At 37.4% G+C, this 17734-nt stretch overlaps 1 long non-coding RNA gene across 1 annotated transcript in view; it reads right to left on the bottom strand.

The window, feature by feature from the left end:
* The window catches only part of LOC139593205 (uncharacterized), a 39121-nt gene extending 21670 nt beyond the window's left edge, over positions 1 to 17451 (bottom strand). Inside the window, exon 1 of the long non-coding RNA XR_011680212.1 lies at positions 17346 to 17451. This is a non-coding gene — a long non-coding RNA (uncharacterized lncRNA). The remainder of the gene's footprint in view (positions 1 to 17345) is intronic.
* Between the last annotated feature and the right edge of the window lie 283 nt (positions 17452 to 17734).

The following is a 17734-nucleotide window of genomic DNA, read 5'->3' as shown; positions in this document are numbered from 1 at the left end:
CTGTTAAGAATGTGCCATTTCTGTTCAGATGCACTAGAGAAGGGTTTTAATTACTGCTAAAATTAAACAATGAGTGCTGTGCTGTGACAAAATTAAAGTAGCTTGCAGGAAGATTTGCTTTTTAATATGCCTTTTGTAAATCTATTTATCTGGCAGTTATTGATGGTATAAGTGGTTTTGTTAGGCATCAGAAAGCAAAATAAGAGTTTAGCTTTTATTTTAGACCTTTTGTCTTGCAACTCTGATTTTATGGAAAAAAAAGTGGTAGTACAGCAATTTATTTGTTTATGTTAGTATCACAATTAGAGATTATTTGTGCCTTTTACAAATCAAATCAATCCCACTACAACTCAGGATCTTTCTTTACCTTCCATTTTCTTGTGCCTATCGACATGATTATTGAATACATATCCTAAGTGTCTCCAGTTTCTTCAGGTGTGTATAAACTTTGCTTCTGAAATTCTCAACTTTTTCAGCTTCAAAGCCTTGCATATTAATATTTTAACTCTGTGACACATATTTAAAGAAACAGCTTATAGAGGAAGCTAAGAGCATAAAACACTGTATTTCTGAGAATTTCACACAGTTAAGTATATTCTACACAATAAAAATACAGCCATTTTGTAGAAAGAATATAAAGTTCTATAAGCCAAATAGACATGAAGGAGGATTGAAGAAATAGAGGAATGTCCTGCTGTTATTATTTTCTCTCAATTGAAGGGTTTTTCCCTGCCTCAGATTATTTTTTCCTGAACAAAACATATTTACAGAAGGAACCCTTTTGAGTAATCACTCTTTCCCTATGAAATAACAGGCTCTGAACTGTGTGAAGATGACTGGAGAGATAATTCGAACAAAAGTGCCCTACCAGGTTTTCCAGGTTTTGCAACTGACTTCTTTTGTGAAATTCAGGCTGAATTAAGTGGTTCCACTCACTGCCCTTAGAAATTTCATTGGGATTGATTTGGCTTGTTTATCTGTTATGAAAAATTACCTACATAAATAAAACACTTCTCATCCAAGAGTCTGAAGGGAACACACAATTTTGTACTGAGTCCGTAAGGAAAGCAATCTCATGTTCATCCTGACAAAATTTACCCATGTATCAACTTAGGGAGAAGAGGTGAGCAAGAAGGGACAAATTTCCCAAGTGCTAAGGAGCAGTGCTCCTCAGAGGAGAGTGCAAAAATTGGATGGAGTATATCTGTGTGTTAACACCAAATAAAATACAATTATGTATTTTAGAGGTTCATCAGTAAACTTTGAAACATTATTTTTTTCTCCTGCCTGCCCTCAGCATGGTCATGAGCCTCCCCACAACTGCAAAGCAGCATGCTCAGATGTTGATTAGAAGTTTTTGAAGGTTGTAATTTTATTCAGTATCTCCCCTGATGAATGCTGACTGTTCACATTCATGTTGATATATCTGGAATCACAACTCATTAAATTGTTTCCATCTGTAATTGGTCTTTTCAGGGAAGGTGCTTGTGAATTAGAAACCCTTCCCCCTCATGCACACTTACTACAGACAAATATTAGAATCAAGATAGTAACACTCGTGGCAAGTCAAGTACACACAGAAATTATACCATCTGGCAAAAATTAGTCAGCCTGAGGGCTGGTTAATGAACTGTAATATACACAATCGAGCATGCATACTGAAGTTGCAATTCTTTATGATACCTGTGGACATGTAAATTCTGCAGGGGACATAAGAAGCCTTTCTAGCATGTAATTTATTTATTTAGGGTTTGCTTTTGGTATGTACAAGAATTAGAATGAAAAGCTTTTCTCCAAGACATTTCTGCATACCTCTTGCTGTTTCTGTAGCAATAAACAAATTAATTTTGGGGTTTGTAGGTGGCAGAAACAGTACAAGATATCTAGTTCAGACAGAGGTTTGGATAGTTTTCAGCACTGCACAAAGACACACAGAAAATAAATTTGGGGATTCCACCATCAAATTGTGACTTATACATTTTCTGCTGTGCATCAAGAATGACAAACATCACCATCCTCTGCACCTTATTCTTCTCCATACTCTAATTACCAGTACCTGAGGAATCAGCTCTAATATGGTCATCCACCAACTGAGGACAGCAGCTGTTAACTGCCCTCCACAGATACCATTGCAGGACCCCATCATCTGACTGCCACTGAGGAAATGAGTATCTTAAATGTGCCACTTCATAGCTTCTCCTGCTAGCTCTGCTGTGGTAATGTTTCTGTTTAAATCCTCTTTCTATTTAAATCCTCAGGGCTTCAGTACTCATATTCACAGAGAACAGTACTGTATGTGCCACTGAGAGGTCCTGACTCTTCATCAAAAATAAGAGTTAAAAAAACCCCACACAGATTAACCACATGCACAACTGGCACCAAATTAATGTGATGGCACCAAATTAACTTTTGTATAGCCTCTGATAAAGTGCATGCACATCTCTAAACAAACATACATCTGTGTCAGAAAATCATATTTATTTAACTCAATTATATATTTAAAAATATATGTATGTATGTATGTATATAAATATATATATTTATACACACACACACATATTTTCCCAAGCACAGGATTTAAAATTATGTCTTACTTATTTCAAATACTTATATTTCCTCAAAAGACACACAAACTTTATGTAAATATTTTTGGCACCTGCAAGGTGCTAAATCCTTAACAACTTATTGGGCAATGTTAAAAAGGAAGAGAATTCTCCTTGTGCCTTACCTACTACTTTCTCCACTGTACTGTGTGAATTTCCTCAAAAGAAAGACTTTTTTGTTTACAAGAAATTTTTGTAAGAACAGGGGGAGCCGTGGAAAGAGTGAAAAACAGAGCAAAACATACTGGTCTATGAAAGTTTAGACTGGCAGGGCTAGAGGGCTGTGTCAGCACATTTCACCCGCTGGTACAGGTCAACACTTGTGCATATATAAATTGACAAAACAGATTAAAAACTCTGCAGGGCAGCTATAGGTAAACACCTTATCCACTTCCCCCTTCCACAGCACTATGTCCTATATTTTCATCATTACTTAAATGTTATTGAGAAAAATATGTTAAGTGAAACTGGCCTGCTGAAGAGAGGTTCTTTGAGTCGGTTTTTATTTCTCATTTAACACAAAACCTGTTTTAGAAAGCTTCTTTTTAACCTCCCTCAGTAGATACTGAGCAGCCCCATTTCAAAGCCCCAAAGGGCAACAATGCATCATCTTTATTAAAGGTTGAGATTTATCTTCTGAAGAAGGAAGAAGAATTCACCATCAAACACTACCTTGGCAAACAAAATCCCACTTTCATTTATTAAGTCCCCAGAAGGCTGTTCTTTGCAGGGAGCACTGGATGTCAGCACATGACTAAAATGAAGGTATACAGACGGTATATGCCCATATGATTAACCACTGCATTTATTTGCAGAGGGAGAGTAGGAAATTACACCAGCCTCACCTCTGCACATCAGCACCAGGACGCTACTTCAGTTTAAAGAGTACAGATCACTTCTTAGCTCCCCTGGAGCTAAACAGTCTCATCCTTAAGCCACAGCAGCTCAGCTGGGCTGCTCAGGGAGTGCTCCTGCCAACTTACTGTAAAACTTCCCTCTGCACTTAGAGCTCTGTAAATACATGATCAGTGCTTCTGCTGCTCTCTGTGTGCTTCCTAACACTGCCAAGGGAAATGTAAGTCTGCTTCATACACCAAAGGTCCTTTACTAATGCATGGGTTATTTGTATTGATCAATTTAGTGCAATTATTCATATTAATACCCATAAGGAGTCGCAAGAGATGGGAAGAAAGAGATTGCCACAGACAAAATTCAAGGCTAGCATGGGGATTCCATGGGTGACTTAAAACTAATTTGTATGAAAACCAGAAGCTGTTTCATTAATTATTTTATATGTTGAAGATGGCCCTGAGAAGTCCTAAAAATTTCATTTTGAACAGGAATCTGTACCTTCAGCTGAAATTAGAATACTATTTTGAAAGACTGCTTAAAGATTGGATTGAGGTATTCCAGAACTTTTGATAATTGCACATAATTCAGAACTTGCACTCTTCACAAAACTGCATGCATGCCTAATTTCTTGGACTAATCTAAATCTCAAGGTTTTCATTTTAGAATGTTCATGTTCAGTTTTTTACTTCAGCATGCATTATTTTGAATTTTAGAGTTAAAACTTCGAAAATCTCTCTGTCAAGAGAAAGTCTAAGTCTAGAATGCAAAGGAAGAAAAGCAAAGATTAAATTATTGTTTCCAAACAAAGGCAAAAGTCTTCAATTCAATTAATTTTTGGTTTTTTTTTTTTGTCAGTTTATATGCAATATTTATGCTGGCCTGGTAAGACTGCAACATGATGAAAAGTCTTATGCTCTACACTGCTCTCAAGGTATCAGGAAATTGTAGTCTGGGTACGATTAGCAAGGAAGAACAAAACAAAACACTCCTTAATTGCCTTGCTTCCTCAGATGCACAGTGGCACTTACATTTGACTAAATGGCATTTACAGCATGAGACCTGGGTCTTGGTCCAGGTCCTTGCCACCTGGTAATCTGCTGCACTAATAGGAAACTATAGTAATAAACTGAACTTACTCAACATTTCAGCAACAGGATTTGAAAAAGAGATATTCACTAAAGCATAAAAAAACCCCATCTCTTCTACAATACAAATTAACTGAAGTTAATTACATGTAGTTTAATCAGGTATAAATGGATTTGTGATGAAGATAAAGTTATACTGACAGACCTTTAATTTTTCCCTGACACACTGAGTTTTGTTCTTCTGCTTTCTTCACTTCCCTTGTTCCAGTGCCAGTTCACAAATTCCCAGCTCTTCATAATTCTTTCTTTTTTTCAAAGCTATGGACTACCAAAACAAAGTTCATTCTGCTTTATAAACAGCCCTTCTGTTGTCTGTGCATATTGTTGTAGGAATGGCTGCATGAGTAGTGTTCGGAAAATATCTCCTGAATTTATTTTATCACAGAGTTGGCCCTGAGGAAAGCCTGCTTAGGAAGTAAGGCATGCACAGAATGATCCTTCTTGTGGTGTATTCTCTAGATTTGGCAAACTAGCTGTTCATAGTCTGAAGATTGCCTTCAAATCTCATATGTTATTGCCACTAATGAATTTCTGCATGAAGTTACTTGGTTGCTCTTAATCCATTTGCTGTTGTGGCCTTCACAGCTTCTTAGAATATATTCCACTATTTACTTCTTAATTGTATATATTCACCATTGGTAAATTATGAAAGAAAAAATATGTTTCCATCAAGCTGGTTTGTTGTTGAAGCATTTGGATGAGTTTTTATTTCCCCAGCTTGTGTTACTGCCCATTAGAAGTACCAGATATTTACATGCCCTATTATTACATCGTGCCAGACCTTCCAGAGGGAAGCTGTTGTTCCACGCACTAAAAGCACCTGATCTTTTTGGACACCAATCCATAAGACTTCATAAACTGTTATAAGTATCTTTCTAGCTATATTGTATCACTGAGTCAAAGGGCAAGCACCTCTTATGGATGCAGTAAAGAGTACTTCCTACTACACTTTTATTTTTCCTGGAAGTTTCCATTCAAGTCTTGACCCACAGTGACTCTCATTAGCTCATAAAAGCCAGCTAGATCCCAGCTCAGGATTCAGTTGCATAGAGGACACATATTTGATCTGCTTTCTATGGATTTTTAGAAAGCAAACCTTTTTCTACCATCACAGATATGCACTTACAGAAATGGCCTGCTGATGCATGCAATGTACAGGTGATGGGAAATGCATCCCTCTTTCAATTCCTGTTCACAAAAGTGAACTGGAAAAGTCAGGTTGAGACATTTGAAGAATGAAGATAGCTCAGCTAAACACTGAATGGTTTCTCTTTCTCAAAGAAATCTCTTTGCCTTCTACTTAATATATCATAATTTCCCTTCTTGCTCTCCCCTTTACTCATTGTGGGAAACTCAAGTTTAAGATAAATCAGTAGCAGCAATGACATGGTAACCTACAGATAAAAACAGGGAGAGAGCAGGAGGATTTGAATAGGATTGCAGGGGGAGAAGTGGCTTTAATTTTGCAGAGCTATTTCCACATAAAATTCTGCGCTTCCCTCCTTAAAGCTTCTGTCAAAAACATTCATCTACAAATAAGCCAGTTAATTACATTTCCAAGTAACTGGTTTCCAACAAGTTTCCCTATGTCTTGTTTGTAACAGTTTGTGAGCCACTAAGACAAAGCTAATTGATAGCTAAATTATGGAGATGCATTTAGAGGGTTAATTGCTTCTGCTTGCAATCAGATTTTTTAAAGAGCTGGAATCTGCATATCATATTAAGATTTTAAATGACTGGAGAACAAAAATAGTGGGGTTTTCTCTCTCAATTTCAAATACTGAAAAACAAACACTGCATCAATCTTTTTCACAAGAATCAGAACAAATCACTCCTGCTGCTTTCCAGTCTTTATATGACACTGGAAATTATTCAGGCTCATCTTTGAGGTTTGCTCTGAGATAGTAAGATAGAGAGGCACTTGGCAGCAGCTGTTAACCCACCTGCAGAGACAACTTCTGTCTCATTTCATCTCCTGAATTGTTCAAGCCACCAGACAAATGTTTACTTATCAAAGGCACCACATGGCCCTCTGGGACTGTGCAAGAAAGGAATGTTAGAGCTTTCAGGGCCTGAAATCCAAGCTGGTCCCCTTATTTAAATATTGGGCAGCTATTAAGCTGCATATCATGGAATGCCAGAAGACCTAACCCAGGGCTGCAGTAAACTCTCCCTGACACGATGTACATGACCAGTCTCTGCTAACAGCTGTTTCTGTACTGGAAACCCTAAATTGCATGTTCACCAGCATCCCAATTTATCATCATCTTCATAGGAAATAACCAGTGAATCAGTAACTCTCAATACCAAAAGCTGTATTTTAGAGGATTAATTTGCCTGAGAAGTAGTTAATGTTAAAAAAATAACATATATTGAAACCTATTTAAACAAACTGACACTCACCTCCTCTTAATTGTTATGTCCTTGGAAATTACCTCTGCTAACAGCTTGGTTTTTTTTCCTTCTGGACAGCTAAAGGTGACAATAATTCTGAAAAGTAAACACATTTAATACTGACAGGCAGCATGTTAGCATGAAGCCTTGCAGTGCTTTTGTCTGTTGGTGTCACTTCCTAGCAATTATCACTAGTTTTTTTTATTCTAGTCATAAGCAAGCTAACAATAGAATGATGAAAAGAAAAGAAATTTTTTTTACAATAATGGTATTGACTGCCTTGTGAAACAAAAAATCTCACTACATAGAAAGCAATTCTACCTTGACTCTGGAGAAATGAAAAAAAAATCCCAAAGCTAAGAAGGCAAGTTTCAAAAGCTGAGAGTTTGTAGCAGTATTTATTTAGGTTATTTTGTTTATCAGAAAACCTTAATTGCCATTTAATCATGAAACTCCAGAAAGTCAGAACCTACTTTCACTCTGGCTACTCAAGGAAACCAAACTTGAGAGAGTCACTGGGAGCTGTTGCTCTTACTGGGCCAGTACAGCCCAGTGTGGAAGAGGGGCAGGAATTTCCCAGGCGTGAAGGTCATGATAACAAGCAGTCTCAAAAACAAGAATGATCCAAACTGCTATCTTAATGGCTGAAAATCCACAAGTCTCAGAAATTTCTCATTTAATTTTTTTTCTGAGCATCCCCAGAGTCAACACACAGCAATTCCAAACCAACCAAATCCAGAGCTGGTTTCTGCCCAAAGGACAGAGGAACAGGTCAAGAGGGTCACACCAGCCTCTATTTTGATCAAGAACTAAGTTGCACATCTTTTGTCTAATCTTAGTCCAGATATACAAAGGTTGTAAAGTGTTATTTCTAGGTATTTACAGTTTGATACCTAAATACTAAACCATTGAAGAATAACAATTTAGCTACTTGGAGAGGGTAACCCCAAGAAACCTAAAAAATTAATACAGCACGTACATTTCTTGGTATTTTTCCCATACTTGATGTAGATTTTCTGAGCTGCTCTCACAAACACACTGTTGTTAGTTTGTCTATTGTAGGAAAATGTCCTTTTTAAGGCAAAAAAGGTAACCATCACCTGACTTTTTGCTGAGTGATACAGGCTACCTTTTTTGCCCAGTGTAGTGACTAACCATGGTTTCTACTACTCCCAAACTCAGTTGCCTACCATAATACAGATTATGTCTTAATTTAAAATTGGGAAACGTCTGAATTAGGCTGTGGAAATCAAAGAAACACAGTAAGAAGGAATGAGATTACTCAGACACAAACATTAAACTATTTGGTTCTTTAAATGCATACTAGCATTTCAACCAAATCACTGCTATTGAGTAGTTCCTGTTTTGGAATTCTCAAAAAGCTCAAGTTTGCCAGCTTTTGTTCATGATTTTTAATGTGGTTAATAAGCCTTTCCTCAGAAGCAAAGTCTTCCACCTGTTTTGTAAATACCAACTGCTACCTTGTATGTTTGATTCCATGATAACAAGTGACTGGATGTTCTCTGACATAGTGGCCTATAGAGGAAAAAAACCCAAACAAAAAGTCATTTACTGTTGCAGTGTGATGCCATTTCCTGTTTCACCTATCCCAACCCCCCCAGGTGTGCCAACATCTCCTTTCCCCTTTGCCCTCCGGCTGAGAGCTGTCCATCAATCTTAACATTCCAGCAGGGTCGTGGTGTGGTTGGCAGAAGTTCAAAAGATGCCCCTCAGGTCCGGGCTCATTGGCCTGTCCAAGTGTCTTTATCTCCTGAGCCTTCTCCTCGTCCCACCTGGTTGGTGCCTCACCTGTCCCTTCCCTTCCCCCTGTCCCCGGGCTTAAAAGGAGACAGGACCATGCAGTCGGGATTCTGCTGGGAGCTGCTACAAGATTCAGAGGTCTATCATCCTGGAATAAAACTCTGGATTAAAACTCTACAATAGAATCCTCTCCATTTTCTCTTCACCGTCGCCTGAACCTTTTCCACCAGAGGAAAACTGAGTTTCTACTATGCCTGCATTTGTTCCGAGTGCCCAGCTGCAGCACCCAGCCGGCCAAAGGTATCTCTGGGGTGAAACACCACAGCTGCTGCGTTTGGTCCAGCAGCAAGGGTCAGACGAGGCTGAGCACGTCCCACCCGGAAATATTTGGATTAGTATTCCTTACAATTTACCTTGTTAAACAATTATTTTTTAATTTCTAAACTGCTCAGCTTTTTTTCCACCCACTGTGATTCTACCCTGGTTCCTAAGCCACATATACTTTTGTCTGCTCCCACTGCATGACCCAAAATACAGACCAAAGGAAATCTAATTTTTCTCCTGCTGCCCTCTCTGCCACATCTGCCCATCCCCAAGGGCCCACACTCAAAGAACTCCCCACTCCTGAACCCCCACCTTCCCTCTCAAGACTGCAAGCAGTGATTCTTCTAGATAACATACTTTTTCCCACAAATCAAATATTGTTATGTTTTACAGTAGAAGAGTGACATAGTATTTTCTGGTTTCCTCTGCTACCTTTTTGCAAAATAAAAATAAATTACCATATAGGATTTCACAGTTCTAGGTTTTAAGTTCAGATTTCCAAAACATTTTGCATTCAAATTCCTAAAATTATTTCCTGACATATAAATAATTATTTTCCCTATCTTTCACCCAGGAAACAGAGGCAGAGGCAGTATTATTGGGAAAAAAAAAAAAAAAAAAGTGATCACTACTGACTTCCAGTTCTTCCATGCAAATCACACTTCCTGGTCCTTCAGCAAAGGCAAGTAAAAGTCATCATTCTTAAACTTGCTTGTGAATGTGCATGCAGTAAATTTGACAATAATGATCTCCCAGAAAACAGAACGACAGTAAAATGTCAACTAGTAAAAGTAGTTGATGCCACAATAAGAAGGTTACCTTATGATTTTGATATTGACGTAAAAGAGAAACACTGCTTTTGAAAGAGAAATTGTTCATTTAAAAAAAATAACACTGTGTTCATTAAATTTTCTTATTTGATTTTTCAAATGCATTATACAAAGCTCTTACACATGAGATGATGCAATTTTTGTAGTTATTAAAAACATCTTAGTATAAATATTCAGCCCTTTGGGAAGAGTTTTTATTGCAGAGACTGTCTATTCTCTAAATTGCATTGGGAGAAGCTGAGGAAATGAATCACCTAAGATTGATGCTCTCTCTCTTTGGAGTAGCTTATGCTGGATCTTATCTGGAAACATTGATCTATAAAGTCACTTAGCTTTATAAGAATGTATTTTTTAATCTAATTTATGAAGAAGTTCTGTGGGCTTCAGACTGTGATTATAACAGTTCTGTGCAGTAACACTTGCGTCTCTTAAGAAGCAAGGCAAATTAATGTATATTAACTTATAATCATAACAGGCAGATACTTCAGTGTTGATTTTCCAGAGACTTTTAATTAAAAGCAATTTATGAATAATAATGTTAGCTGTACAATTCTGTGCCTAGAATTCTATGCCTACAAGATAAAGATGTCCAAGTCAGATGAAAGGGTATCTGAGGATTCAGAGTTCATGGGAAATGAACAGTGGTCAAAGAAATTGTCTATACTGAAACTAACAAAAGCCACTCATTTGGGCAACACTCAGGAGTTGCCCAAACCAGCAGAACATCTCACAAACGAAAAGCTTAACTTCTATAGTTTTCAATAAATAGGATTTTTGAAGCCTATGACTTTATTTCCAGGGAGATTTACCTTAAAATAATTTTTGGGAAGGATTTTTTAGATGGATTCATATTTTAATAGAAAGTTATACTGACATTCTGAAACTGATTGAAATCACTCCTTGCTTATCATTGCCCATCTTGGTTGGGCTTGATTGCTGAGAATTTTGCAAAAGATCAGCTTCCCTTCAACGAGGCATTAAAAAGCAACAAAGTGGACAAAAGAAAGGAATGGGAGGATTCTGAGGCCTTTCCTAGGCAGCTTGCCAGGCAGTCATGTTTCTTGAACCACCCTGTCTTCCACTGAGCAGAGACATCATTTCCTACACGTTATGGTAGGAAAGTTACCCAAGTTATCCACAAGTTATTCACAGAGCTAAGTACTTCCACATGTACTCAATATTATTACAAAACTCCTCAGTTGTCTTCAGCAATAGTTCATATTTATGTATGTTTTAATATTCTCTAATCTCCTAAAAACATAAATCTCAGGGAACACTTGGGTCTTTCTTTATTAGTCACCTTTGTGAAATCCCTGCTCTTACACCAAGATACATCTACAAACAGGTATTCATATTTGGTGCTAAATAAAACTGTTCCTTTCACCATCCCAATATTTAGCTATTGATGAGCAAAATAGAGCAGAGTTCAGTGTGGATTTTAAGTTAAAAATGAAGATATTCTGAATGCATGTCTTCTGCTAGATCTCCTTCACATCTAAATACTTATGAAACCAGCATATTTCTATCTACAGTGTTTAAAACCTGGCTTTCTGAGGGAAATTCCTTGCAGGGTAAGATGGAAATTCAAGATTCTGGCAGCCAGACTAGCTGTTGTTTCCTTCTTCCTCTCATACAGTGTTAATACAACTGTCACCCTTTTGTGTTGCAACTAAAAAAAGCATTCAAGACACAAGAGTCCCAAATGTCACCATTAGCCTGGTCTGTAGCACACAAATTTCCCAGCTAAGAAAAGAGCCCGGGAATTAGACAGTTTCCTCCAAGCCACTGCTCCTTGCGCAGGCTGTTGTCAGCTGCAATTCCAGCATGACACACCATTACAAAGCACCCTTATTCCTAAGGGGCACACTGTCTGTCCCGAGCCTCAGACACAATCCCCCTTGCCTCCATGCATTACAATGAAATCAAAGTCCTAACATGATTTAGAAAAACAATTCCTGGTGCAGGATTAGCAAGTGCTTTTGCAGCAGCAGTAAGCATTAAGGGGCTGGCTGGCATCCCATAGAGAACACCATTATTCAGCCTGGTTCAGCACAATTCTGCTTGTACAACACATTCACTGTATTTTTGTTCCCACATTTCTTCATTATTGGCTATATTAGCATGAGAACAGGATTTCTGTCAGTTAGAACTGTATGAAAGTTTACAGATTTTCCTCACAGAGCATCCTGCAATTGTCTTTGATTTTATTCTAATTTATTCTGAGTCTGCCCAAGTTTTGTTTTGAATTCCCAGTCAAATTCATTGAAGCTAACAATGTAGACCAATATAGCAAAAAATCCCACAACACTGTATGTCTTTTCATCTATTTTGCTTAAAAACTATCACAAAATTCCTGAAAGTGCCTTCTGTCTTTCAGAATATGCCGATCAAATCAATTAGTACTCATCACAAATATCACCTGCCCACATACCAAGTGCAACCTGATTTCTATCCCAGGAACCTCAAAGAGAAAAAAAGAGTTCAGACAGTGAGTTTTGTTTTCTAAAAAGACTGCAATAAAACTTAAAAGTACTCAACTGACATTTTTATTCGCTCCTAAATGCAAAGCCTATCATTCCTGCCTGTTCAAAAATAGTTTGAAATAAGAATCACCAGGTTATATGGAAATCTCCATACAACAAGGCATCAACATCCATCAACAATCATCTAATTCCTAGTTTTCTGACACAGTTATTGATGTACTTCACTGCTTTATTGCTGTATTTTCAAATGGACATTTGAATTCAAGAGTATATAAATGGTTGTATTAAGGCCACCTTTCAAGGCTCAGATGTGTCTGGGAATGCAGAAATCAAAAGGTAAGCTCCAGTAATCAAAAACGTGTTCAAAGCTAATGGAAGACCCAGCTATCCTAAGCAAGGACTGTTAATATGACCTAGTTTGCGCTGCTCTTGTGTTTTCTACTCCCTTCTGACCAAAAAGAATTTTTTTTTTAATGTATTTTGTTTGCTACTACTGGAAATTGTTTTCTGGTCTATGATAGAGCTGAAATAATTGCCTGAACAGTGCAATTTGAGGTCATGACAACAAAAGAGGAAAAGAAATTTAAAACCATAAGGTTCTAATCCACTGAATAATGTACAGGCCTTTTTTAGAGACATTGTTTATTGATTACCACAACAGAGAGGGTAGTGAAACTACCTTCCAACCAGGTGTGAATTTAACACCTCACAAGAGTCTCTGACTTGTGTCCTGATTCCTGGGCATGCTGACTGGCCCACCAGAGCCACAGGTGTTTTTAGCTAAGGAGCTAAAACCACTGTTTTCCGTCCTCTTTCAGGATATGTCTGCACTGCTCTGAAGATGGGGAAGCTCACTCTAATTCATAGAAAGGAATTAACATAGCAATTAGAGGTGTTTCTTTTGGTTTCATTTAAGACCAGCTGACAAATACAAAGGAAAGAGCAAACGTTTCTCCTTGGTATATTGTGTTATGCATGTTTTCCTTAAAAATTTGGAAGCTTGAAAGTCATTTCCCTAAAAATGCAGATGTCATCTGCTCATAGAAATGAACACCTCTCTTGTAAAGAAAATGGTAATTCTCTACTTAACACCTTATACTTTCACTTTGTGCATTATACAAATATTTGGACTAATATAAATAGCTATAACCACAACACATAGGGCATTCCAATGACATCACAAAAGCAAAGTTTTGACTATTCTTTTATGGTTTTTATTAAACCACTCAGGCTAGTTACTTGAAATGCTGCTGTTTCTGCAGTTTACCAGATTTAATAAAAGAAAAACATACATAAAAAAGAATAAACCATTAAAATACTGAAAAAAATCTCTCAGTCATCTAAAGAGCTGTCCTAGAAAAATATTTTTATTAGCCTCTTCATAAAACTTTGCAATACATAAAACTACATCCCAATATTTGAGAATTTAGATGATGTTACTCAGAGGAAAATACCATAACTGACTACTGATTAACTATTTATCCTATTTGACTACTGATTTCATATTTATCCACAGCTGTGATACACTTAATAAAAAAATGTACCAAATAAAGTACCACTCATAAGCAGTTCTAACAGAACTTGAATATATTGGATACCTTATTTAGTATTTCTTATAAACAAGAATTTGATTTCTTTTTTTGTAGCATGACTGATTCACAATAACAAGCAATACATCTTTTGAAAAGGATCGTTAAAAAAAAATCACAATGAGTTATTCAGCTTCTGTTTCAAATGGGTGAAGTTTGGGGAGATCTACAGAGAGGTCCTGTTCTAAGATCCAAACAGAGGCACATCACACAATCATGTCATTTCAGATTCTCATCAGCAGAGAGGACAAACTATCACAAAGATATTTTATACCAACTGGCAGAGTTAGATTTGAGAGATTTTTATTTCCAAGGGCCAGGACTGCATATTTTTCTATTTAAAAATACTTTATCTCCATATGAATTTCTGAATAAGCATGTCCACCTTGGCTGAGGTCAGCAGAGACTTATTGGTCCAAAAGCGCAATTTTATATAAGGAAGAAATGCCATATTTCATTAGAAGGGGAAAGGGAAAAACATTTTCTCTCCTAAAAATGAATTCAGGCAACAGGTGGGTCTCAAACAAAAGAGATAAATCTACTTTATATATAAAAATACAACAAGATAGATTTGTAGCAGTGCATTTAAGAGACCCCTATGTAAATGTAACAAAAGTTAGGTGCTATCACTTTTAAAAATGACATCATTTTTTGATAGCTATCACCTGGAAAAACAGGGAATACTCAGTTACCTCCAATGCTGTCTTGTCTTCTTCTGCATCACTCTGTCTGTGCATTCACTGATGCACTGCATTAAGTATCCAAGCAGGTTTAACTTCACAAACTAACTTTTTTCTTTTTTTTGTTAACCTTTCTGCAGCATAGCTGCGTTTTTAAATCCAACATAAAAAAAGTATCACCTCTCTCTTACCCTAAGGAGATCTTGTTGTGGAGAGGGGCTGGAAATTAATCCCTCACTACACCCTCACTCACCAGTAGTAAAACACCTTTGTGCCTTTAGCAGCCACAGCAGGGAAGTTGAGGCAGAAAATGCCAGCTGCATCATGAAGACAAGGGTTTAGTGAGGCCCTGGCTGGTTTTCTGGAGATCAAGCAACTCCCACATTATATGCAGGGTAAAAATAACTGTCTTTCAGGCTTCTTTCTGGATGGAAAAGCATTTTTGTTACCCATGTTCATGTTGCACATGAGACCCTCACCCATTTCTTTACAGGACCTTCATCTATAAGAGGGTCATAATAGCAACATTCTTTCATGAGTAACTAAATACATAAAGTAAATTCTTCATCTGCATGACACTAGCCACCTTTTGGGACTTTTCAGGGGTGACCCTTTTCAGCTGCATAGGATTGGTTTTTTTTCCTATGGAAGACAGGGTCTGTAAATAGGAGTGATCTATTTGATTACATCAGATAATATAATGCAAGAAAATAGAAAAGGCTTTGAGTGAGCCAACCTGTTCTTCAAGTCTGCAGTAGCTGCAGCAGGTAACTGAAAAATAAATACCTGCTGAGAACAGACTTATGGTTCAATTAAAGAAAAACGTTGTCCAGACAACAAAACTACAGAAGCCCTCTACTATGGAGGCAAACACTTCCCCAGAGAATGTAACCCCAGGGAATGTAACCTGTAGGGGTGGTAAAAGTTCCATAACCAGGGTACCGTACCAAGTACAAATACATTTACAGCATGACATATAAGTAGCTACATAATTTAATCACTAGATTACTATATTTCTATCAAAATATCAACACATGTCTTTTCATGACAGTTTTTTTTTATCTGTCTAGAAAAAACTCCAATGTTTTAACCATGCAACACAAACACCACAGGGTGAGTTAAAGGTTGAATCAAGACTGTTTTTTTAATTGAATAACAGAGCTCTGATTACAGTTATAAGCTAAAATATACTTAATCAATGACACACAGTTAAGTCACCTCCAAAAATTTTGAATATTCATTCTATCTGAAGACTATAACCAAATTTCATATATGACTGCAGAGAAGGATAGCCTGCTGGCCAGGATAGATGACATAGTAGCTTTATAAATGAAAAAAAATGGGTCATTTCTGAACTGGGAGGTGGACAGTCAGAAATGTTTATAAAAGGAAAAAAAAATCCCAAGCCAAAAAGAATAGAAGACTTACACAAAGAAAAGTATTTATGCATTCAATTAACCCTCTCCACAAGCTTCAGAAACAAAATATTAGAAAATTTCACCAAAAAGAGGTACTTCAGTGAATGGATGCTTTTTAGTCCAAAGGTGCTTTCAAGAGACCTATTGACCATGGGATGTACCACCAGCAGCCTTGTGTGGCTTTTCAAACACCTGCCTAAATGTTATGACCAACACTTTCTGAAATAAAGGTCCAACAAATCAGGGATGGTTCCTACAGCGCCACTCTACAAGATACCTAAAAATCTCCAAAGATGGAAAAAACAGGGGATTAAGAACATGCTTAGTTCTACAAGATTTTGAAAGCATAAGGGATCTTTAGGTAGGTAAAAAGAAATTTCAGAGCCAAAGGTTCATCTTTTACCAGTTTCTGGCCATATAATCTTAAGGCTACTCAAGAATCAGTTATTCCCTGTGCTTTAGTGTAGTGGAAAAACACATAAGCTACATGCTCTGAAGTAGGAGCAGGAAAAAATCCACAATGGTGCAGGGACTTGACAGTCCTCAGCCCAAGATATGTCCCATCCCAGCTGACAGGAAAATTTTATGTGCCTACAATCCAACTTGACATAAAGATGAGTTTAATCTCTCAATGGAGCCTCAGGTCCACTTTGAAAACACTTTGACCTGGAGGCTCTATTTTTAGTTGGTAAGTGTTAGAACTTTAACAAGAAAAGGTTTTGTCTTTATTAGCAAATACAACATACAAAGGGACATAAATTAAACATGCCAGCTGGCATAAAAGATCCAGTTATGTTGGAAAACATCCTTTGGCTCCAAATATCATTTAACGCCTGCTGAAAGTATCCCTGCCCAATCTCAGATCTGAGTTGAGACAGGAAATTTTTGACCAGACTAGTTGTCAGGTGCCAAAATACCAGGAAATAATAATTTTTCAAGTACAGACACTGAATCCCAGTTTAGATCAAGTCCATTAATGGGCTACCTGGGGGTTGGCCCTGTTGCTGCTACCAGCTGAGCAGTAATCAACACTGAGGCAGTGTTGGGTGAGCAGAACTCACTCAAGGTACAGGTCTGCATAGGCCAGGCAAGGTCTGCCTAAATTTGTGTTCCCTGGTTCACCATTCTGGAATTCAGTACCAATCACCACTCAAAACCCTTGTTTTAGATCATATTACATAAATCTGTTGAACTAGGTGCAATACTGATGCATGTGAAGAGAAAAGATAAATTTAGGAATAATAAAGGGAGATAATATCATATTACCTTGACTTACTGTGTAGGCTGCACATCCCATAAAACATGGTCCAAGTGCTTGATTTCTCATTTCACTCCTCACTCAGTCCAGCTGCCTCTAAAAGTATACAACACATAATTTCAACTGAATTTTAGGACAATACTTTTTTCAAGAACTTTTCTGCGTTAAAAAGTTTGTATCACATCACCTGAATGCTTGAAGGACAGAGCTCAGAGGGGAGCTCACACAGCTGAGTGCTAAAAGCCTTCTATTAGGGTAGGGAATACTAGTTGTCCAGGTGGACAATTATAATACAAATCAGTTATAACTTTAAGTTATCCAGCATAGTACTTAACCTAAACTCTCAAAGCATCTATTTCCTACTTCCATCCATACTGGTAATGTCAGACTGAAAGAT

The sequence above is a fragment of the Agelaius tricolor genome, unplaced genomic scaffold (assembly GCF_023055355.1).
Source record: "Agelaius tricolor isolate 1412-34295 unplaced genomic scaffold, bAgeTri1.0.p SCAF_9, whole genome shotgun sequence".
Taxonomy (NCBI): Eukaryota; Metazoa; Chordata; class Aves; order Passeriformes; family Icteridae; genus Agelaius; species Agelaius tricolor.
The sequence above is the reverse complement of the archived record's forward strand: the minus strand, read 5'-3'. Positions and strand labels throughout refer to the sequence as shown.